Below are 24110 nucleotides of genomic sequence, written 5' to 3' on the forward strand. Positions count from 1 at the left end.
GGGCACGTGTGGCTGTGTGTGCCTGCAGGGTGGGCAGGTGTAGAACTCGCCTCCTCGGGAGGACCCCTGGCATCCTTCAGCCCCATGTCTCCACTCTGGCCCCCCGGGGACTTCCTGATGTGTGACCTTTAACCTGCTCTGGCTGAGAGCGAGCCTGCAGACTTCCTGCAGGAGGTGCTGCCTCCCTTCGCGCCCAGGCCTCCTGCAGGGGCTGTAGGGACTCTGCCCCAAGGGGTGGTCCCTGCCAGTCTGCACCGTGAACCACCGCAGCGGGGACCCAGGCATCCTTCCTAACAGAATAACAAGGCATTTGGCCAGGAGATCAATGACCTGGAAACAAACCAGGTCCCTGGGGACAGGGCAGCAGGTGCAAGGAGGCAACCCCACTGTGTGTGTGCTGGGAAAGCACTGGGCTTTGGGGTCTTGCCGCTGCTGCTGCTAAGGCGCTCCAGTCGTGTCCGACTCTGTGCGACCCCATAGACGGCAGCCCACTAGGCTCCGCCCTCCCTGGGATTCTCTAGGCAAGAACACTGGAGTGGGTTGCCATTTCCTTCTCCAATGCATGAAAAGTGAAAAGTGAAAGTTAAGTCGCTCAGTCGTGTTCGACTCTATGCGACCCCATAGACAGCAGCCTACCAGGCTCCTCTGTCCATGGGATTTTCCAGGCCAAGAGTACTGGAGTGGGGTGCCGTTGCTTTGGGGTCCAGCAGCATTTAAACCCTAGTGTCCTTGAAAACTATCAAGCAAGTCGCTTCCCCTCACTGCAACTCAAGTTCTTTGAAGCGGGAACAGTGATGCCCATCTCTTGGGGTGGCTGTGAGAGTTCCTTGAAATAATGCACAGAGAGTGATTAGTGGGGTGTCCAGAAAAAAATCCCTTACCGTACTTGCCCACTTCTCATGTTTATGACAAATCAGTGAGATACCCCATTTGCCAGAAGCAGTTTTTTTCTCCAACCCACAATCTGGGCTTACAGAAGGGGAAACTGAGGCAGGGCAAAGATTGGCAGCTAGGTAGCAGGCCTGTCCTGGGACCCAGGAGATCCTGCCTCTGGGCCAGGCGGAAGGCTTGTCTGGTCCTCCGAGCCTGGCTCCAGCTGAAGCCTCCTCCCTCCTACTGCCTTCTGCCGCTCTGGGCTCCAGCATCCTGCCACATCCTGCTCGCTCCTGCGGGCAACATGATCCCCTCTTGGTCCTCTCTCTTTTTCATTCCAGTCCCTTGGACCCAAGATTAGTCTCCAGTACACCCAGGACCTGATGAGAGACGGACTCACGCTAGGAAACCTTGGAAAAGCCCTTCGTCCTCCCCAGGCCTCAGTTTCCATATTTGTAAATGAGAATCAACAAGTGGATTCTCTCTGAGGTCAAGAGCTAGCGGTGTCAGACTCTGGCCGACAACTTGGCCATTTTCTATCCACGATAGTGAAATGTGCTTATTCCCCCTTTACCCACTCTCACCGTGGTGACAAGGATACGTCTTGCCTTTCATCTGCTAAGGGCAGATCTTAGCTCTCCCTGACAGGAAGCCTCCAGTCCTCCTTGGCAAGGCTGCAGTGGGTTTAATCAGCCTGCATCTTTTATCCTGCATCACCTGCTCCCTCAGGCCCATCAAGTGGCGCCTCTCTGCTCTGTTGACTCAGCCCTGCAATCCTGAGTGAGTCAAGTTTTCAGGACCTCCGGGGGTTGAACTCCTTCCTTCCTTTTCTTTTCTTTTCTTTTTTTAGTGGTTTTTTTTTTCCTGATTTGTTTTTATAACTTTGAGCCCCAAGCTTTCCCCCCTAGGGATTTTCTGGAATTCCCCAACCCTTAGGATCATGACTATACTATTTTGAAAAGATTTAGAAGCAGAGTATGCAATTTGACTTCCAAGCTAAGCCTCTAACTAGTCTCAGACCTTGGGCAACCCACTTAACTTCACTGAGCCTCAATGTTTCTATTTGTAAAGTGGGAGGGATCTTTCCTTTCTGGAAGGTTGCGAAGATTAACTAAAATAATGTGGGTGAAAGATGGATTTGTGAACTGTAATGTGCCTTGCAAATGCTGATTACTGCTGTTATTTAGCAGTCCTGGCAGTGGGCTGAGTTATTTATGCTCCCTATACATGCCTGAGTCGCATTCAGAAGCAGGCCTCCCTGACTACCTCTGTAAAGTTTTAACCTTTTAAAATTAGCCTAAGCCACTGGACTCAACACCTGGGGATGTGCTTCATTATGGCCTCTGTGCCAGCTACCCCACAGTTGTGCAGTGCCCAACCTGTGCCACTGTGCATGGTGACCCTGAACCTGGCTCCTTCCCAAAGGGGAGATATCTCCTATTTTCTTACTATTTAATATCGTAAACCTCCAACTTGAGCATCCTCTCATCTGGTTTTTAATTTCCACATTACTTTCCATTTTCCACTTTCTAACAGAACATATAATTTACTTGTTATGTTTATTGTGTATTGTCTTGTTTTTCCCCAAGTATAGTGTGAGCTGTTTTGTTCAGTGGCATATCCCCAGCTCCTAGAACAGTACCTGGCATACAGTAAGCACTCAACAAATACATAATATATACTGAATGAACGTCTCTATCACCATGTATCTTCTGCTGCTGCCTGGAGCCAGGAAAGTTGGTCTCAGATCCCTTCCCTTCTGAGCTGACCCTCAGCTCATCCCCTGGCACGTTGTTGATCAGGAAGGGGCTCTCCCAGTCCTCCCAGCAGGTGGGTACCTGCTCACCCTGTGCCCCTTGGCCTCGGAAGTCTGGAGCCAGGCAAGCGGAGAGCAATGCTTCTTCCCTAAGGGTGGCTGGAGCGCAGACAGAATAGGGGTTAGCAGACCCTTAGGAGTGCCAGGAGTCTGGTGGGCGCTGAGGCAGCTGTAAAGGGGCCTCCTCCCGGTTCCTTCTATCTCTTAGGCCTTAGAAGAGTCCCATGAATGCTCTTCCCTGGGGCTGCAGGTTCCGAAGAGGGAGGGCTCAGAGGGGAGTCAGGGAGACGCTCACTCGTGGGCCTCCAGCCAGAACAAATGGAAAGGGTTTTATTTTCCCAAGTCTGAAGTCACAGAAGCCCTGCTGCTGCTTTTTGAAGAGAGTAGAAGAGACCTGTGTCTCAGCTGAAAGCTTCCTTCACCTCCCTGTCCCCTCCTCCCTGCTGTTTGCAGAGGGTTCTGGAAACATGGGCCACATTAAGGTTTCTGCATGGTCCCTTGGCACTCAACCCCTGCCAGCCCCACCTATCCCTGCCAGGCAGAAACTGCTTGGAGTAACGGGGTGGGTCTGAAGCACTCTGTTTCCACTGCAGAGAGGAGGGGGCCAGGCTGTGAGTGCTGGATCTTCCAGCCCCTAGTCACACCCCTGATGTCTGTCACATCGTAGTCTCTATGACAGGTATTCCAAGAATTATGCAGTGCACAGCCTGTGCAACTGTATGTGGTGACCCAGGACCTGGCTTCTTTCCAGGAGGAAAGTGACTCCCATTTCCCCCATAAAGAGTGTTGCTTCAAGGCAGTCCCCTCCAGCTGGGTTTGGCTGCCGAGGCCCCTCCCATATCTCTCCAAAAGGGAGGTGGACCTTTAGACTTCATGGGGTACAGACATGCACCTCCTCAACCCACACAAATACCCGAGGGCCACGGAGTTCAGGGCCATGGCTGGCCTTAGGGTACCTATGCACGAAAACAAAAGGACACAGGCTCCAGGTGCACAGTCTTGCAAGGCTTTCGCTCTAGGCCAACGGGGTCCGACAGAGGTCGTGAGGAGGGCGGGGCTGGTGTGCCTTCTCTCCAAGCAGCAGAGCGCACGCCTGTTCCTTCCACCACGCTGGGCCCAGGGCAGACACTTCTGTGTCGCTCCAGCCTCTGAGTGCTCAAAGAAGGAGGGGGCCCCAGGCCTTCTAATACCTCTTCATTCCCACCCAGAGCAAGTGGGCGGATTCAAGGAAAATGGTTTCTGCTTCCTGCACACTTCTCTTCCTCCCTCTCATACTGAAGCTTGAAGGCGGACATCTGACCTAAGGGGGCCCTGAAATCTCTGATGAAGGCTGCCTGAGCCCCTTTTCTAGGATTATCCCAGAGTCGAGGATTATCAGGACCCTCCCTAGGTTGGGTTTCAGAAAGGGTCTCCCTCCTGGCCCAGCCCTGGCCCCAACTCTCTGCAGATCTCTGAGATAGGAGCTGTTTACCTCTGATTTGCCCCAGAGCCTGCAGCCGAGTGATGGAGAAAGCATCTTCCTCCTCTAATTCTCCTTTCATCATCACCACCAGCAGGATCTACTGGCCCCTGCTCTGCTCCTGGCATTGTGTAGCTGAGCTACCTGCCTCTCCTGGTTCTCGCCTCATCAAAGTCACCAGCTCAGTGACACGCGGGAAGTGGATGCCGCACAAATGTCTTTGTTGAGCCCAGTGAGCGGAGTACAGGTGGATGAGGTGCGAGGTGTACCCGTCTCAGGCAAGCTCCCAGGCACAGAGGGGCAGGGAGGCTCCCCAGTGCTCCCCACAGCCCTCATCCTAGCCTCACCCTGAGTGGGTGTCTAGCTTTGTGGGTACAGTGAGGAATGTTTGGTTTCCGATTGAGTAGGGTGGAGAGTGGTCCCCAGGGGCAAGATCTCCAGCACCTTAACCAGTCCTCACAATGACCCACTGAGGAGGATACGCCCCAAGGAGGAAATTGACAGGAAGGCTGTGGTCGAGGTGAGGTTCTAGCTCACGATGGGGTGGTGGTTAGGATGGATCAGAGTACGACTTTCGTGTGGTATTAGAATGCGGTTTTAACCTTTGTTCTGTGGTTAGGGTTGGGCTAGTGTTATGTTGGAGTAGAATTTAGGACTGTGGGTTTTCTGAGTGTGGCATGGTTGCTATTTTAACCTACCACTGACGGAGCCTTATTGAGTCAGCCAGCCCTACCGTGCAAAGCACTCTACAGGCACCACTTCAGTTAATACCCATACGGCACAGAGGTTAAGAGCACGGGTCATGAGTCAGACCTCATGTCATCTGATTCTGTTGCTCACCAGCCATTTGATGTTGTGCGAATCTCTTCACCTCCGTGAGTCGAAGTGGATAAAGTGCTGAGTCACATAACTAAGTGCTCAATACATGAGAGCTGAGACTCTTGTCTGTAACAGTCAGGGTTCCAGCAGGAAACAGATGGCACACTCCAAGGGGGCAGTTTGATAAAGGGTCTATTTGCAAAGGCAGGAACAGGTCAGAGGAAACAACAAGGGAAGCAGAGTATCGGGAAACCCTGAGCCCTGCAGGTCTGAGGGGCAAGGGGTCAGTGGTTACTGGAACCCAGAGTAGCCACAGGCAAGGACCATAACAGGCCTCTGGCAGAGGAATAGAGCCCCCCACCCCACAGCCCCCGCCCACAGTGGTCCATCAGGAGGGAACTAGAGGGTCAGTACCTCCACTCCCTCTGCCCTCTTGCTGGGGTCCCACGTGGGCTGAGCAGGACTGGAAGACAGAGAGCAAAGGAGCCTCCTACAGCCTAGAGTAGGGTGGAAAGAAGTCCACAGGGGCAAGTGGGAGATACCCAGCCCCTTAGCCAATGCTCACAATGATCCTATGAGAAGGATACTCCACAAGGAAGAAACTGACAGGAAGGGGCATTCCAGCCCAACTCTGATCAAGACTGGATCTCGTGCTCATGGCCATTTTGCTAAATAACTCAAGAGCAGGTGAACTCAGGCAAGCACAGAGCAGCCAGCTTGGTGTGGGAGCTGCTGAGGACTTGGCAAGGCATTTTGTGTTTTTTTCAGAAAATTCCAGAAAGCTGGCGAGAAAGCCTGAAGGAGATTGTTGGGGCCATTAAAACGTTTTAATATATGCAGTTTCCAGCATCTGACTTAAAAAAGTAGTAACAACAAACATTTCAAGCTTGTGGCTGTACTCATAGCATTTAACTGACCAAAGTCCTCTAGGATTTTTGTCTGAAAGGAAAGGTTAGGGAGGGATGAAGCCAGAAGGGAACTGGAAGACAGTCTGTGCTGTTTTTCACATGCCCCAGGGGAATGTCCTTCCCATCCGGTTGCTTTGTACGGAACTGTGGCTGCTCAGGGAATGTTGCCCTCTGATGTGGGTGTGTGTGTGTGCGCGAGGGAGAGAGAGAGAGAAAGGGAGAGACAGGGAGTGGGCGGAAAGCTGTACAGAGAGAACATGCCTCAAAAATCATAATGGAGATTTTTCAGGCCCTGTGAATTCTCCTTTTGAGCTCAAGGTTTTCAAATATATATCAGGTTTCGCCTCTTGTCCGGGACGCAGAGGAAGTTTCTGATTTATGGGTCCAGTAGTTTTTCCAGTTATGCAATCTGTAAATCTGCCATCAGTTAATTAATTTGCCACTGTCAGAAAAGGCACTGCAAGCTTCCCAGGTGGAAATCACTTTACCAAAGTACAACGCTATTATGATAACAGCAATAAAAAAGGGAGTCTGAAAATGTATACTTGTTTCCACTTGTGAAATTAACTGAATCGGTGTCTTAGCCTCCCCCTCCAGTCACTGGCATGCACACACGTGTGTGTGTGTGTGTGTGTGTGTGTGTACGCGTACACACACACACACACACACACACCACACCCACCTCTGGAGAGCAGCTAAGGAGGAAGATTTAAGCCTTGTAGGGTAATTTTCCAGAAAAGGATTAGAAAGGGAAAATGGGTGAAATGCAAAGTCATCCAATGACCGTGGTTGTACGACTGGCGACTTAGGACTCAGAGGGGTGTGTCTGTGCATCCGTCTGTCTGTCTGCAGATGACATAGCGAAGATTGCTAAATGATTTCCAATAACGAGATGTGAAAACACATAGTTTCTTTGTTAGCCACATAGCTGTGGTTTTGTGTCCATGATTCATTGTGGAAGTGAGTAGCTGTGACAGGCATTTTGTGGGTTTTTTTTTTCTTCTTTTTTGTCCTAAAAAAATATTTGTGAAAGGTCTAAAATTCAAGGAAGTCCAGTGCTTTTTGAAAAAAAAAAAAAATCCCCATTCCTTGCAAAATGAAAATTGCAAATCAAAACCTCTGGAGCTACCATATTTCTGCTTCCAGTTGGTCGCCCTCACCGCGGTTTCCTCCTGGAGCCTCAACTCCTCACTGCTACCTGACCTGTTCACCCAAGGGTGCACGCAGCCAGCAATGGGTGGGGGTCTTCTGAGGCCTCTGGAGGGCATCTGGTCCTCTGAGGGGTGGGGGCATCCTCTTGAGACCCCGGGCAAGCCACACCATTGGCACCAAGCTGATTCCACATTGCGTTCTTTTTCTGAGGTCCTTGGGTCAAGGTCAGAGCCCATACAGCAGGCAATAACAGTGTGTGAGGGAGCAATCGTGACATAATTTATGCCTTATAGCTAGATAAGTCTGGGTTAGACTCTCAGTTCAGCCACTTAACAGTTATGCTGTCCAGAACAAGTGATTTGAGCTCACAAGCCTTAGTTTTCTCATCTGTAAGATGGGGATATTCACCACTATAGAATTGTCAGGAAGAGTTACTAATATGCATAAATGAATCTGGCACCTTTTAAGTGTCCTATGAATGGCACTCATCTTATCTTATTTGTCCCCAAACTTTGGGGTTACTGAGACTTTTGTTTATAGCAACGGGAGTAACTGGAAACTCTTGAGAATTTGCCCAGACTACTTGAAGGTGTCTCTGGTCCTGTTGAGATTTCCCGTCATAGTCAAGGGTAAGCAGCAGGTTGGGGAATGCCATCCAGCAAAGGTCAGGCACTCAGGCTTTGAGATGCCACCCCAGCACCTCCCTGCTGTTGGTGAGAGTGGGCAAATAAACCGCTTCTCTCTCTGTGCCTCAGTTTTCTCTTCTGTAAAACAGAAAGTGATCATTTTTATAACCTAGGATTGCACTAATTAAGTAGCTCTCAAGCATGAACAGCCTAGTAAAATTTTTAAAATGAAGTGCCTCAAGCAGACGTCTCGCACATAATCAGTCGGTAGGTTTGGGATGAGCGAAGGCTTCTTCCCAGGTCTTTTAGAAATCTGGTCCCAGGGTGGAGTTCCAGACCCTGGTAGGGCAGGCTGGTTGCAGGCTGCCAAGACTTTGACCAGCCCCTGAGAAGTATATCCTTGACCCAGACACCAGCTGCCTCTGTCTACAGCAAGCCTGTTCGGGCAGGTCCAGAAGTGGGTAAACTCATCTGAGGTTGCAGGCCTGTGTTTGCTGTCCAATTAGGCAGGCCAACTAAGCAGTCTGTGTGTGTGTGTGTGTGTGTGTGTGTGTGTGTATGCTGGGGGTGGGTATACATGGAAGGGAGAGATGGGTCCCAGAGACCACAGGCTGGGAGCTCCGGATTCAGGAGGTGGGTATCTCATGGCCAATTTGGTGGTGGTGAGAAGTCCGTATACCAAGTTTCTCAAGGCTTTGGGAAGAGGTCCAAGCTCAACCTCCCCAGCCTAAAGGCCTCTTCTTCTCCTCTGATCTGTGCCCAAAGGCCCTGACTCATGTTTTCTTTCCTTCACCTCTTTACCTCCCCAGCCTCTTCCTTTTTTCTTGCACTTCTTTGGAATTCATACAACGCCAGCTTGTGGCGAGGGTGGAGGTGCAGTGGAGGGAGGAGCGTGATGACTTTGGAGTCCAGTAGGCCTGGTTTGGAGTTGTGCCACCCGTGAGACCCATGAGCTGGGGGCCAGTGACTTACCGCCTCCACAGTGCATGTGCCCCACAGGTGCTGGGGAGTGAGCCCCGCTTCCCAGGGCACTGGGGTCCTTTCTCAGGTGATGTTTGTTCCGCGCCTGGGACGCCGTTAGCACAGCAGTAACTGACCCAGGTGGGGTGTGTGGAGTCCTGCGGCTCCAAGACTTCACCACCTCACCCCCATCACCTGTGGGGAGAGCCACAAATGCCCTGGGAGGTGGGGGTGGGGGAGGAGAGTGCTCTTGTCCAGGCAGGGTGGGCTCCAGGGAGGAGTCGTGCAGGATTGCCTTCCTAAGAGACCATTTTTAATCTTGTTCCTCCCTGATAAAAACACTTGCCTTCCAGGCTTCCCTTTTGTACATGAGATTCAAAACATAAGGCCTGGACTTAGGCAGAGGTTTAGTGTACAGGCCCCGGGACCTGATGCAGAGGCAGGTCACCTGTGTCCGATGCCCAGCTCTATTAGTTATGGGCTGTATGACCTTAGGCAAGATACCTAGCAACTCCGCCTCACCTGTAAAACAGGCATAATAATAATACCCACTTCCTCATATAATGACGATTTATTTCATTTATAAAGTGCTTAGTAAAGTACCTGGCAAATACAAGCGCTGTGTAGCTACTTGCTATTATGTATTGTCATCCTTGGGGCTTCCCTGGTGGCTCAGCGGTAAAGCATCTGCCTGCAATGCAGGAGATACAGGAGATGTTGGTTCAGTCCCTGGGTTGGGAAGATTCCCTGCAGGAGGGCATGGCAACCCACTGTAGTATTCTTGCCTGGAGAATCCCATGGACAGAGGAGCCTGGTGGGCTATAGTCCACAGGGTCGCACAGAGTCGGACACGACTGAACGACTTAGCACACAAGCCCAGCTGTGGGCCCAGCATTGTGAGGACTCCACGAAAGACATAAAGAGGGTATGATCCAGGCCCCTCCTCTCCCCTCTGGGGGTCTGTGTCCCTGGCCACACCACAGCCCTTTGGATGGTCCTGCTGGACCAGAAGGAGGGGAAAAGGTGATTGCCTGGCAGGTCCCCACTAGGGCAAAATGACGTTTGTGTAGAAACTGAGGAGCATGTCCTGGTACCCTGGGCAGCCCCTCAGGGCGCCTTCTCCTCCCTGCTCTGCCCCCTTGAAGTGCCTGAGGTGTGATCTCTGGGCCTGGGCAGCCTCTCTGGCTTCCTGCCCAACTGCCTGGCCCCTCCAGGAGAGGAAAAGGGTGATGCAGCCTCAAGAGTCGTGGGCTGGGCAGCTGGTGAGGCGGGCCGCCTGCTCAGCGGTAAAACGTCCACAGCTGAGCGAGGCATCAGGGGTCCATGGAGTGGAGTGCAGTGAGGCTCAGAGAGGTTTCTCGACCACTGGGAGACTGAGGCAGCACCCACGTAAGGCTGCTCCAGCAGCGAGAGCCAGGCCTCAGTCTCCGGGTGTGCACAGCTCCGTGCACAGCTCCGCCAGCCTCTGACTCTTGTCTGCCCACAAGGAAGCAGGGCACTGTGTTCTCTCTCAAGCCGCAGGGAGCAGAGTTGGGTACAGTTCTGGGCAGGGAGGCTCCCCAAGTTCTGCCCCCTCCCTATCCATCAGCCTGGCAGGGGCATCCCCTGGGTGCTTGTGCGCAAGCTCCAGACCTCTCGGACCTGGGTGTGACCTCAGAGAAAACTCCAGGCGCAAACCTCAGAGCGGGGGGAGGTGACTCACAGGCGGCCACCCGGGTGGGGCTGGGTGGGGCTGGGTGGGGACCTTAGGCTGACCAGTGGGCCCAAAGGAGTCAAGTGAGTGGGCACAGCAGGACCAGCAGCAGGGAAGGTCTGGAGATACGTGGGGGGACCTTTTGGGAGGGCAGCGAGGCATGGGGGTGCCAGTGTTGGCGAGGCAGCATCCTAGGGCCAGACAGCGGGGGCGGGGAAGGCCTGAGTCCCCCGGGATCAGCCCACTGACCACGTCACCTCCCTGTATCTCAAATGTCACGGGCCCAGAGCCCCATCCCGGGCGGGAATGCCTGCTGTTTCCTTTCTGGTATGGGAGGGGGGAGCTATTCGATTCCTGGGACAAGATGGTCCTGTCTCTCCAGGGACCACCATGTCACTGGGACAACTGTGGCTTTTTAGAGCCATGTCCTTCCTCAAGCCATGCTGAAACCTGCTCCCTGTGACATGATCCTGGGACCGTGTCTTCTGGAAATCCCGTCTCTTTCCTGCCACATCCTCCTGCCATCTGATGACGGATAATACAGTGTGGAGGCAGGAGAGTAAGGTTTAGGAGGGTGCCAGTTCCCCCAGGCCAGGCCTGCCAGGGAACCCAAGGGCCTGGGGACAAAGAATGCAGTGAGGGTAGCCAGGGGAAACTTCTAACCACACAGCTCCAGGCCAGAGTAGATTTTGGGGGTTCCACTCCCAACTCCTCCACTTTCTACACTGTGCTGTTCAGTACAGTAGCCATCAGCCATGAAGGGACTATTTAAATTTGTGCGTGTGTGCTAAGTCACTTCAGTCGTGTCCAACTGTGTGTGACCCTATGGACTGTAGCACACCAGGCTCCTCTCTCCGTAGGATTCTCCAGACAAGAATACTGGAGTGGGTTGCCTTTCCCTTCTCCAGGACATCTTCCCGACCCAGGGATTGAACCCGGGTCTCTTACGTCTCCTGCATTGGCAGGCGGGTTCTTTACCACTAGAGCCACCAGGGAAGCCCTCTTTAAATTTAATTTAATATCAAACTCAGTTACTCAGTCACACTAATTGCATTTCCAAGTGCTTCAAAGCCACAAGAGGCTAGTAGTTAGCATATCGGAGGGCGCCAACTATAGAGCATTTCCACTGTCACAGGAAGTCCTATTGGACAGTGTAATTCCAGTTAAATGATCCTGGACAAGTCCTTAACCTCTCTGTGCCTCAGTTTCATTTTCTGAAAAATGGGTTAATAATAGTAGCTAGCCCCTAAAGTGGTTGTGAAAATTAGATGACATAGTGCAAATATAACAATTAGTACACAGCACAACATTATTATTATTGTCTAGGACAAGTGGAACAGAGTTCAAGTTCTCACCTCCTTACCGTGACACCTGGGAACCCACCAACCCTGGCAACTCTGATACCCAGAGGCTGGGGAGTGGCCGCTGTCTTAGCCAAGCCTAGGCCTCACCTGCTTGGCCCCCCAGACAAAACACAGTCATGAATCAGCAGGCTCCTGGCTCTGTGACAAGGCCGTAGTGTCCCCTCTTCTTCGCCCCCCAGAGCTGGGTGTCCCCTTGTTCTCTGTGGAGGCAGGGTAGATTTGCAGTAGGGGGCTAGAGTGTGATGTCTGGAAGCACTCCCTTGGGTCTCTGGGGATTTGGCACAAGGGTCATCTGATCGTGAACTGGGTGTGAGATCTGCTTGGCCAGTGAGGAGGAGAGAGGGAGCAAAGTATTGTGAGGGCTTCCCCGCTGCCTCCCCAGGACCCAGATTCTTAGGGGAGACTGAGCCCCTTGGGAGGTGCCAAGGCGTGTTCACCTGTAAGAGCGGGCTTGCAGTCCCGGGAAGGCCAGAAGCATGCCTCCAAGCAGAAGGCCATGAGTTGGAGCCATGCCCTCCTGCCTTGGTGTTCCCTCCTCTCCCCTTCTACCTCTTCAATGCCAGCATTGTTGATTCCCAGGCCCCTCCTCTGCCTGCCTTTATTTTCTGTTTTACTCCCGTGTTTCTCGAAGGGTTTCCATGTCAGAGGACCTGGCAGTCATAAGCAATACCATGAACGATCAATGCAATCAATTCCATGATTAGGGCTGGGGACAGTTTTATTAGCAGAAACTATGACTGTCGTCTGTGTGCGCTAGATAAAAAACCGGCTCTAGGCTCATGCACAGAGCCCTGAAAAGAGCAAGCCGTCGAGTGAAGTACAATGGTCTGTTGCCACATTTTCCCGTCAATATTCCTTTACTGCTTGTTCATTGGCTTTATCGTGTGCTAGCAGACAAGCAGTAGCAGACGCCAAAGTTTGGAGGCAAATTTATGGAAGCAAAATCCAAAACTGAGACTCGTCTGTTCATTAACATATTTCCCTCTTTGAAACTGAGATGTGGAAGCAGACGCAATGCCTCAGTCCAGCAGCGGAACTCTGGACTGGTTTGTTATGCATACTCTCTTGGAATGATATCATCCCTGAACCCCCAGCTCTCCACCGGGACTCCCTTGACTGTGTCTGCAGCCCCAGCCTCTCTCCTGAGTGCTGCAGCCCAGGTGTTTCCATCGGAACATCCATCCTAAGACACCAGCACTCATCAGGTCCCAAACTGAGCCACTTCTTGGCTCTCTCCTTGAGATCTTGGCTCTTGGATCACCCTCCACCCATTCGTCTGAGCCACAGCTGGGAACTCTTTATGTATTAAATATCCTCTGAGTCCATGCCCTCTTGTTGGTCCTGTCCTTGGTCCCTACTAGCCTAGACCATAGCCAAAGCCTTCCAGCTGGCCTCCAGCCCTCCCCTTTCTGGTCTATCCACCAGCAGGCAATCTTTCATCAGAATAATAAACATTCAAAAAGCCCATCCCATCATGTTCCAGCCCTGCTTGAAGACCACTAGCATCTCAAGGCTGGTATATGGCTCCCCTGTACCCTCACACCTTTGCTGGAGTGCTGATTCCCTTGCTCAGTCTCCATTAGGGCAGAGGGCAAGACAGTCTTTGCCATCCTTGGGCCTGGATGCCTGGCACGTGGCAGGCATTCAGTAAGTTCTTGAATGAGTGAAAGGGGGTGGGCTGCTCCAAAATCTCTAGGGACTCCCCCTGACCCATGCAATGCAGCCCAGACACCTCCCTGATATTTCAAGCCCTTGACCATATGAACCCAAACCTATTCTCACAGCCTCAGTGAAATGGCAATGGAGAAATGGTACGTGGTAGGGCAGCTTGAGCATAAACTTACCTGGTTTGTTAACCTGGCTTCAGTACTCACGAGTTCGGCGATCTTCAGAACTTCCCTGCCCTCTGTTTTCTTGACTGTAAAATGGGGATAATGAGTAACTCTTAGGATTATGGAGAGGGTTTCGTGAGATAATGCATGAGACGTGCACTGTCGGCACACAGCCTGGCACAGAGCAAGCATTCATTAAATTGTAGCACTCATTTATTCCCCTACCACCCACTTCCCACTCCCCCCCTCAACACACACACACACACACACACACAGAGGAAACCACTTATTAATTCCCAGGGTATCCTTCCAAGGTTGCTTTAGGAATATGCAAATAAATTCAACATGTATCCTTATTTTCTCTATTTTTACACAAAAGTTTACATGCCCCACAGCAGGAGTCAGCAAACTTCTTCCATAAAAAGCCAGATAGTAAATATTTTAGGCTTTGTGCAACATATGGTGTCTGCAACTACTCAGCTCTGCCATCGTAGAGCAAAAGCAGTTGTAGACAGTGAGTGTGGCTGGGTTCCAATTAAAATGTGTTTATGGAAACTTAAATTTGAATTTCGTATCTCTTTCTCATGTCATGAAATATTATTCTTCTGATTTTTTCCAACCATTAGAAATATAAAAAACGATTGTTAAGTCACAGTTTGTACAAAAACAGTCGGTGGGCCAGATTTAGGCTTTTTTTTTTTTTTCATTTTTCTATGTATCTTGGACAGCTTTTCCTATGGATGTAGAAGAGCTGTGTCCTTCTGTTTTGAGGGCATAGGACTCCATCCCATGGGTGTCTCTTAGTTTGTTTAACCAGCCTCCTACTGAGGGACACTTACATTGTATCTACTCTTTACAAAACATTTTGCTCTTAGGAAACAGGGCTTCTGTGAATGATCTTGTTCATCCATCACTGTGGACATTTACAAGTGTCTTAGGGCAGATTCCCCTAGAGGTGGAGCTGGAACATCAATTGAGGTGTGTGATTTTGTGGAGAGAGGGAAACAAAATGGGAAGGTGGACAGAGCCAAGCAAGGACTGGTTCTGGGAAAACCAAGCCGAGGCCTAACTGAGGGTGGAGCTTGGAGAGTTGTCCCGCCTTGAGGCGAGGGGGTGGGGCTTTTAAACTTCCGGTTCCGGCAGTCATTAGTTTCGTGGTCATGGTGGTGGGAGGAGCCTGTGAGTTGGTGGCCTTCCGTCCAAGAGAAGCCAGTGTGGGGTGCACCGGCCACGGAGTGGGAGGAACAAGGTGGCTGCAGGCGGACCTGCAGGGGCAAAGCGTCGATGCACTGGGGTGTGGATCAGTTCAGTTCAGTTCAGTTCAGTCCAGTTGCTCAGTCGTGTCCGCTCTTTGCGACCCCATGGACTGCAGCACGCCAGGCCTCCCTGTCCATCACCAACTCCCGGAGTTTACCCAAACTCATGTCCATTGAGTTGATGATGCCATCCAAACGTCTCATCCTCTGCTGTCCCCTTCTCCTCCTGGCTTCAGTCTTTCCTAGAATCAGGGTCTTTTCCAATGAGTCAGTTCTTCGCCTCAGGTGGCTATCAGGTGGGGTGTGGATGGGCGTTGCCAAATTGCTCTCGATATCGGCTGTATCGATGAACATTTCTACCAGCAGCATCTGAGATTACCTGTTTCTGCAGGATCTCACCAAATTAATCTGTTATTAAACTTTTGGACTTTTTGCTCATCTTATGGATTGAAAAAGGCTACCTGAGTTGTTTCCATTTGCACGTCTCAGAATGAGAAAAGTTGAGCATATTTTCACATATTGAAGAAATATATGGGTCTTCCCCCCCCACCCCCCCATGAACTGTTCATATTCCTTTGCTGATTTTTCTTCTACGGCTATTGGTCTGTCTTTTCTGTTTCTAGGAGCTCTTTAAATCTTATGAAGATTGGTTCTTTGTATATAAAAACATGATATAAATTGCACATGTTTTTCCCATTTTGTCATTTGTCTTTTTACTTTGTTTAAAGCGATTTTGGCCAAGTAGAGATTTTTTGATCATAGGGTTGTCTGGACAAGTAAATTATATGTTACATAAAACAGCTAGAATGATGTCTGCTACCTGGTAGGCATTGAAAGGATGTTTTTTCCTTCCCTCCCCTCCATTCTGTGCTTTATCCAACTGTGCTCATTATCCTTCCTTAAATATGACCCGTGCTTCCTGCCTTCATGTATTTTCTTATGTGGAATGTCTTCCTCTTCATTTTGGTCTGTGAAAATCCTACTCAACTCTTAAGCCCTAGCTCAAATGTCATGGTCTTTCTTACATCTGAACTCCTATACATCTGTAAGTCATCAGAGTTCACCTTGGATCCTAGTAATATGCACACATTTATCATGCTTTTCCTGAGCCTCAATTTCCTTTTCTATAAATTGGAGTTGCTGGGGAAAAGACTGATTTGTTTTTATTACAAAATAATACATGTTTACTGTAAAATTGTAAAAACAAATTTTTTTTTACTGAAAGACAGCTAAAAATATGGAAACATAAAGTTTACACATATACAGGCACTCTCATCTCCAAGGGGCAGCCACTGTTTACAGATCCTTCCAGACCTTTCCTATCCCCTTATAAATATCTGTAGGGGAGAAAGAGAATTTTTTTTTTTTCCAAACAAAAACCTGGAAGTATACTGTCCATATTATTCTGAAACTTACTTTCTTCATTCAGTAAAATAACATGGGATACCCTGGTGGCTCAGATGGTAAAGTGTCTGCCTGCAATGTGGGAGACCAGGGTTCGATCCCTGGGTTGGGAAGATCCCCTAGAGAAGGAAATGGCAACCCACTCCAGTACTCTTGCCTAGAAAATTCCATGGATGGAGGAGCCTGGTGGGCTACATTCTGCAACTTACTTTCTTCATTCAATAAAATAACATAAGGTGACACATTTAAAGCACCTGGCTCAGTGCTTTATCCATGGGAGCTATAACTATTCAATGCACCGTGTAGTGGTGTTTTAAGCTTTCTTTTGGCAGCAGAACATTTAGTAAACAAAATAGTATATGTGTGTTAGTCACTCAGTCATGTCCAACTCTTTGTGATCCTGTGCGTTGTAGCTCACAGGCTCTTCTGTCCATGGGATTTCCCAGGCAAGATAATGGAGTGAGTAGCCATTCCATGCTCCAGGGGATCTTCCTGACCCAGGGTTTGAACCCAGGTCTCCTGCGTTACAGACAGATTCTGGTCTGAGCCACCAGAGTGGAAGCCCCTTTGTAGAGTGGAGCCAAGCGTCCGGTGACAGTGGGTCAAGTGGAAGGCACAGAGTCCCTCACCCACTCGCCTCTCCATCACTGTTAGGAAGCCAGTGTGCTGGGTAGAATGTGAGTGCACCATGTTTACTGAGTGGCATTAATTTGGGTGTACACTGCCCAGGGAGTTCTCACTCAGCTCGGAAGATCCCAGCCAGCTGGGATTAGAAGGTTTTCTTCCCAAATAGGTTGAAAGAGCTCGAGCGTTCTCAGGCTGGAGCAAATCTTGGTGAATCTTGTAGCCCAGTGGATCCTGCTTGGTTCCATGCTGGTCTGTGATGGAGACCAGCATCTGTTTTTGTTGGTTCATGAAGAAATGAAAAAAAGCCAATGAGGTGAGATGTCCATGAAGTTAAGCTTATTCCCTGGAGAAGGGAAAGGCTACCCACTCCAGTATTCTGGCCTGGAGAATTCCATGGCTTATACAGTCCATGGTCGCAAAGAGTTGGACACAACCGAGTGACTTTCACTTTCAAGCTTATTCAAATATTTCTTATTGCCATTGAAATATATTTTCTTTCATAAAATTCAGTTCAGTTCAGTTCAGTCTCTCAGTCGTGTCTGACTCTTTGCGACCCCATGAATCACAGCACGCCAGGCCTCCCTGTCCATCACCAACTCCTGGAGTTCACTGAGACTCACGTCCATCGAGTCAGTGATGCCATCCAGCCATCTCACCCTCTGTCGTCCCCTTCTCCTCCTGCCCCCAATCCCTCCCAGCATCAGTCTTTCCAATAAGTCAACTCTTTGCATGAGGTGGCCAAAGTACTGGAGTTTCAGCTTTAGCATCAGTCCTTCCAAAGAAATCCCAGGGCTGATCTCCTTCAGAATGGACTGGTTGGATCTCCTTGCAGTCCAAGGGACTCTCAAGAGTCTTCTCCAACACCACAGTTCAAAAGCATCAATTCTTTGGCACTCAGCCTTCTTCACAGTCCAACTCTCACATCCATACATGACCACTGGAAAAACCATAGCCTTGACTAGACGGACCTTTGTTGGCAAAGTAATGTCTCTGCTTTTCAATATGCTATCTAGTTTGGTCATAACTTTCCTTCAAGGAGTAAGTGTCTTTTAATTTCATGGCTGCAGTCACCATCCACAGTGATTTTGGAGCCCAGAAAAATAAAGTCTGACACTGTTTCCACTGTTTCCCCATCTATTTCCCATGAAGTGATGGGACCAGATGCCATGATCTTCGTTTTCTGAATGTTGAGCTTTAAGCCAACTTTTTCACTCTCCACTTTAACTTTCATCAAGAGGCTTTTTAGTTCCTCTTCACTTTCTGCCATAAGGGTGGTGTCATCTGCATATCTGAGGTTATTGATATTTCTCCCGGCAATCTTGATTCCAGCTTGTGTTTCTTCCAGTCCAGCGTTTCTCATGATGTACTCTGCATAGAAGTTAAATAAGCAGGGTGACAATATACAGCCTTGACGTACTCCTTGTCCTGTTTGGAACCAGTCTGTTGTTCCATGTCCAGTTCTAACTGTTGCTTCCTGACCTGCAAATAGGTTTCTCAAGAGGCAGGTCAGGTGGTCTGGTATTCCCATCTCTTTCAGAATTTCCCACAGTTTACTGTGATCCACACATTCAAAGGCTTTGGCATAGTCAATAAAGCAGAAAGAGATGTTTTTCTGAAACTCTCTTGCTTTTTCCATGATCCAGCGGATGTTGGCAATTTGATCTCTGGTTCCTCTGCCTTTTCTAAAACCAGCTTGAACATCAGGAAGCTCATGGTTCACATATTGCTGAAGCCTGGCTTGGAGAATTTTGAGCTTCACTTTACTAGCATGTGAGATGAGTGCAATTGTGGGGTAGTTTGAGCATTCTTTGGCATTGCCTTTCTTTGGGATTGGAATGAAAACTAACCTTTTCCAGTCCTGTGGCCACTGCTGAGTCTTCCAAATTTGCTGGCATATTGAGTGCAGCACTTTCACAGCATCATCTTTCAGGATTTGAAATAGCTCAACTGGAATTCCATCACCTCCACTAGCTTTGTTCGTAGTGATGCTTTCTAAGGCCCACTTGACTTCACATTCCAGGATGTCTGGCTCTAGGTCAGTGATCACATTATCGTGATTATCTGGGTCGTGAAGATCTTTTTTGTACAGTTCTTCTGTATATTCTTGCCACCTCTTCTTGATATCTTCTGCTTCTGTTAGGTCCATACCATTTCTGTCCTTTATCGAGCCCATCTTTGCTGGTGGTAATAATTAGTAGTTGTGTGTGTGTTTTAATGTCTTACCTAAATAAAAAGTTGGCCAATTTATGTTGGTCCCCTAAATTTGTTTCAAAATTTTATTGATCCATGGAGTTCTGAAGTCCAGAGAGAGCTGTTTCAGTCCATCATGGCAACTTTGCCAGGACCTCCCTAGAGCAATCCCAGACAGACAGTCTTGTGCCAGGCAAGTCTGAGAACCACTATCCTATGATGAAACTGCAGCAGCTCTTCCAGGGCTGAGAGTGCACAGAACCACACCCTGCACAGCTGAGAGTGCCCAGTCCCCCCCATCCTGGGGACTGTAGTCTAAGGAAGTCCCTTTCTCAGTAACATTCTCACTTGCCTCATTGCCACCAGTCTCTGGGAGCCAGAGTTGAACTGAGAACTCAAACTTGTTGTTGTTTAGTTGCTAAGTCACATGCGACTCTTTGTGACCCCACAGACTGCAGCACGCCAGGCTTCTCTGTCCTCCACTGTCTCCTGGAGTTTGCTCAAATTCGTGTCTATTGAGTCAGTGATGATATCTAACCATCTCATCTTCTGCTGCTTCCTTCTCCTTTTGCCTTCAATCTTTCCCAGCACCAGGATTTCTTTTTCCAATGAGTCAGTTCTTTGCATCAGGTGGCCAAAGTTGGAGCTTCAACTTCAGCATCAGTCCTTCCAATGAATATTTAGGGTTGATTTCCTTTAGGATTGGCAGGTTTGATCTCCTTGAAGTTCAAGGGACTTTCAAGAGCCTTCTCCAGCACGATGGTTTGAAGGAATCAATTCTTCAGCACTCAGCCTTCTTTATGGTCCAATTCTCACATCCATACATGACTACTGGAAAAACCATAGCTTTGACTATACGGACCTTTGTCGGCAAAGTGATTTTTCTGCTTTTTAATATGCTGTCAAGGTTCGTCATAGCTTTCCTTCCAAGGAATAGGTGCCTCTGAATTTCATGGCTGCAGTCACCATCCGCAATGATTTTCAAGCCCAAGAAAAGAAAACATGTCAGTTTCCACTTTTTCTCTTTCTATTTGCCATGTAGTGATGGGACTGGATGCGATGATCTTAGTTTTTTGAATGTTGAATTTCAAGCCAGCTTTTTCATCCTCCTCTTTCACCCTCATCAAGAGGCTCTTTAGTTCCTCTTCACTTTCTGCCATTAGAGAGGTATCATCTGCATATCTGAGGTTGTTGATCTTTCTCCCAGGTCGCCTCCCTCCCTGCCCACCTCCACAGGCTGGGCTGGGGCTTATGAAGGGAGATCATGGTCTCCTTCTAGGGGTGCTTTCAGCATAAGACATAGGACCTATGAAAGATCCAAGGCTTCCTCATTGGCTGTGAGCCTCTCAGAAGACTTTGATTTCTGTCATTTAACTCAAAGTTCCCATCACAGCAGTAGATGACAATAGATTGAGCTCAGAAGGCTGTGGTTGTTAAAAATGTGTTGTCACCAGATTAGTCACTTGGCCCTTTGTGTGTAAGAATGCTTGGAGAGTGTAACAAGATATTTGGGGTGTCTTTTATTCCCCTTAGATGGAGAAGAATTTTTGGTGGTTTGGGGAGAGGTATTTTGTCTGAACTGTAGCTAGCACTTTTTTTTCTTTGTTCATGTGATAATTCTGACATAGTTTTCGACTTGTGACCACTTATTTATATTTACAAAGCAATCACATGGTCTCAGTGTTTCTCTTGGTCTTCATCACAGCCCAGTGAGGTGGGTGTCACCCTTCTTGTTTTAGTGACCGCTCACGTGGGCGGTGGAACTGGCATCTGCCTAGCCCAAATCCTATCCTCTCTCCTCTGTATAGACAGGTCTTTCTATGACTAGGGATTTTTTTTTTTTTCCCCTTCTCTGCAAAGTTGAACCATTGGCCCTAAAGGGATTTGAACTCAGGATTCTTGCGGTCCTTAGCATTGAGTTCCAATTAGAGAAACAAGTGATGGCCACAATAACAACGGTGACCGCAAACTTCCAAGAAAGGACCCTTTGAGTTTTCCACCTCGACCAGATTGGAGAGCTCTCTGTCAGCAGCGTCAAGTTCAGAAATGTCCCAGGTGGTGTGGGCAGAACCTGAACTACTGCGTCCGCTTCCCGGGGTGCTCTGCGGTGCTGACACTTTGTTGAGCCATGGTACCAGCCTAATGCCACAAGGAGGAGACTCCTGCTGACCCACCAACCCACTTACCTCTCACTCTTTAGTGAACTCTTTTAAGCCACTGGAAGTCTTGTGTTTTCTGCTGCAGTTAATTGTGCTGACTTTCTCCTGCGAGTGAAGAGCAGGTGCTCCCAGTTCTGGTCTATGACAGCTTCCAGAGCTTCCGGGGTGGCGAACGGGCCCTCTCTCCCATCCCAGCTCTCAAACCTGGGGAGCAGGCTGAGGCCTGATCAGGCCTCTCAGTGTGAGGACGGCGGTTGGTCGCCCTGAGGAAGAGCAGCACTGAAGCTCACGGAAGCCAAGTCCTAGACCGACAGGGCAGGGGGAGGGCTGGAAGGTGTCAGACTCTGAGCCCTGTCTGGGTAGGGCTTCAGCCAGGAAAGGAGGAGAGGGGGATTGCTCATGGCCTGGACCCCTGGGGCCAACACACCTGGAGTTGGGACGGTGGAGGGAGAGGGGCCCAGGACCTTATGCTGCTTGGGCAGGGAATCCAGTGGAAAGCCTAGGGGTGGGACCTGCTGGAGGAAAGCGCACCCCCAAGGTGAGTGCAGAGGCTTCTTGGCTGAGCTTCTGTTGTGGTCTGGGCTGCCTTATTGGGTAGCACAGGGATCTAGCTGCCCTGGGTTGGAGTCCTGGGGTCTGATTTACTGTTGTATAATCTTGGGCAGGTAATTACTCTCTCAGCTTCAGAGTCTACAATGCGCTTATACCCACCACAGTCCAGACACTGTGGTGTATACAGTGGTTCGTACACATCGTGACAGTGACAGAGTAGTGACCGCGGAGGCTGCCTTGTAGAATGGCCTGCCTAATAACAGATACGTAAAGAACGCTCAGATTTATGAGACCGACAGCTCAAATTCCTCAGACACCAAAGACGCGAGCTGAAAATTTTCACAAGTGTTAAATAGATGTGTGAAAAAATTCAACCTCAGAAATTACAAAAAGGGAGCTAAGGTAACACTACAGTGTCATTTACAATGATTATTACTGATTTATGAAAAATTAATAATATGTTATGCTGGTGAGGCTGCAGTCTAAATGGTACATGTATACATTTTGATGCAGCTTTTCGGGAGCACTATCTCCAGTGTATACCTAGAGCCATAAATGTTTCTAATTTTTGGAATTAATTGCATTCTAGTCTGTGGAATTAAGCCTAAAATAATCAGATCAGATCAGATCAGTCGCTCAGTCGTGTTCGACTCTTTGCGACTCCATGAATCGCAGCACGCCAGGTCTCCCTGTCCATCACCAACTCCTGGAGTTCACTCAGACTCACGTCCATCGAGTCAGTGATGCCATCCAGCCATCTCATCCTCTGTCATCCCCTTCTCCTCTTGCCCCCAATCCCTCCCAGCATCACAGTCTTTTCCAATGAGTCAACTCTTCGCATCAGGTGGCCAAAGTAACGGAGTTTCAGCTTCAGCATCATTCCCTCCAAAGAAATCCCAGGGCTGATCTCCTTTAGAATGGACTGGTTGGATCTCCTTGCAGTCCAAGGGACTCTCAAGAGTCTTCTCCAACACCACAGTTCAAAAGCATCAATTCTTCGGTGCTCAGCCTTCTTCACAGTCCAACTCTCACATCCATACATGACCACAGGAAAAACCATAGCCTAAAATAATAATCATTTTCAAAATATTTCTTATGAGAAATTTTCAAACATACAGAATAAAAATTAGTTTAATGAACCCCCATACTAAAAGAATATTTTAAATATTTGTTTATTTGGCTGTGCCAAGTCTTAGTTGCAGCATGTGGAATCTTCATTGCCACATGCAGTATCTAATTCCCTGACCAAGGATTGAACCCAGGCCCCCTGCATTGGGAGCACGGAGTCTTAACCACTGGACCAACAGGAAGTCCCCTAAAAGAATATGTTAACTGAAGGAAAAAAGCCATATGAGTCAGGATGTCCACAGTTGAAAATGTAAAACAAAATAGGTAATAGAATGAATGCATTGTGATTCATCTTCATATAGACCATCATGTAGCAATTAAGATGATAAATGTGAAAACTGTAGAATTGTATCAAGTACCACCTAATATTAATCAGAGTTTAAATGATCTCTACAGATAATGACAATAGCATTTAAAGGCTATCTACAGACAGTGACAATAGGTGGGGAGCCTCCTTCTCCCCACCGTTGCTTCCCCGCTTCACTCTCACAATGACAATGATATCTACAGATAATGACAATATACTTAAGCAGAGGTTGATAAGAAATATGCCAAAGTATTTTCTGTGTTGAGGTGGAGGGTGATGAATTCAATTCTTTCTCCTTGAATATTGTTGTTATATTAGTTTAACAATAATCAAGGGGATAGTCAGGTTTTCTTCCCTGAATCAATCTGTGAACATGTATTTGCTGGGCACCTATTCCACAAGCAATTTGTAAGCATGATAGGTTGTATTAATAAGAGATAAGGGGGTGCTTCCCTGGCAGTCCAATGTTTAAGGTCCTGCACTTCCACTGCAGGGAACGCAGGTTTGCTACTTGGTTGGGGAGCTAAGATCCCACATGTCACATGGTGCGGCTAAAATAAATAAATAAAATATAACAGTTTATGTGTCAAGGTTCATCGCTCATCATTCTTAAAAAAAAAAAAGATGCGGCGAGGACAGGCACTGGGCCCGGTTTTAGGGCGGAGGCCGGTCCATAGGAGTCTCAAACTCTACAAATGTCAGAGCTACATGAGACCAGTCTAACACCTTCATTTTGCAGTCAAGGGCCTTGAGGCCCAGGGAGGCTAAGTGACTTGTCCAGAATACCCAGCCAAAGCCTGGCAGTCCCACACAAAGGTGGGCATTCCCACCGAACCAGCCAGCTGGCCTGGACCCTTTCTCCCTGTCTCCCTGTCTCGGGGCACCTCCATTTTCCTGGAGTTGGTGAGAAGGCAGCCAAGTAGAGAACACTCTCCCAGTGAGGAGGCAGGGGCTGGATGTCCTGAACTGGAAGGGCACAGGGATG

General features: G+C 48.9%; 1 protein-coding gene across 6 annotated transcripts in view; it reads left to right on the forward strand.

Moving 5' to 3' along the window:
- Positions 1–24110, forward strand: part of LTBP2 (latent transforming growth factor beta binding protein 2) — a 109348-nt gene that overhangs the window by 30751 nt on the left and 54487 nt on the right. The gene's annotated exons all lie outside the window — the stretch shown is intronic.

This window comes from Bos grunniens, chromosome 10, assembly GCF_055505025.1.
Source record: "Bos grunniens cultivar Pamir isolate PY7600 chromosome 10, Bosgru_T2T1.0, whole genome shotgun sequence".
NCBI lineage: Eukaryota > Metazoa > Chordata > Mammalia > Artiodactyla > Bovidae > Bos > Bos grunniens.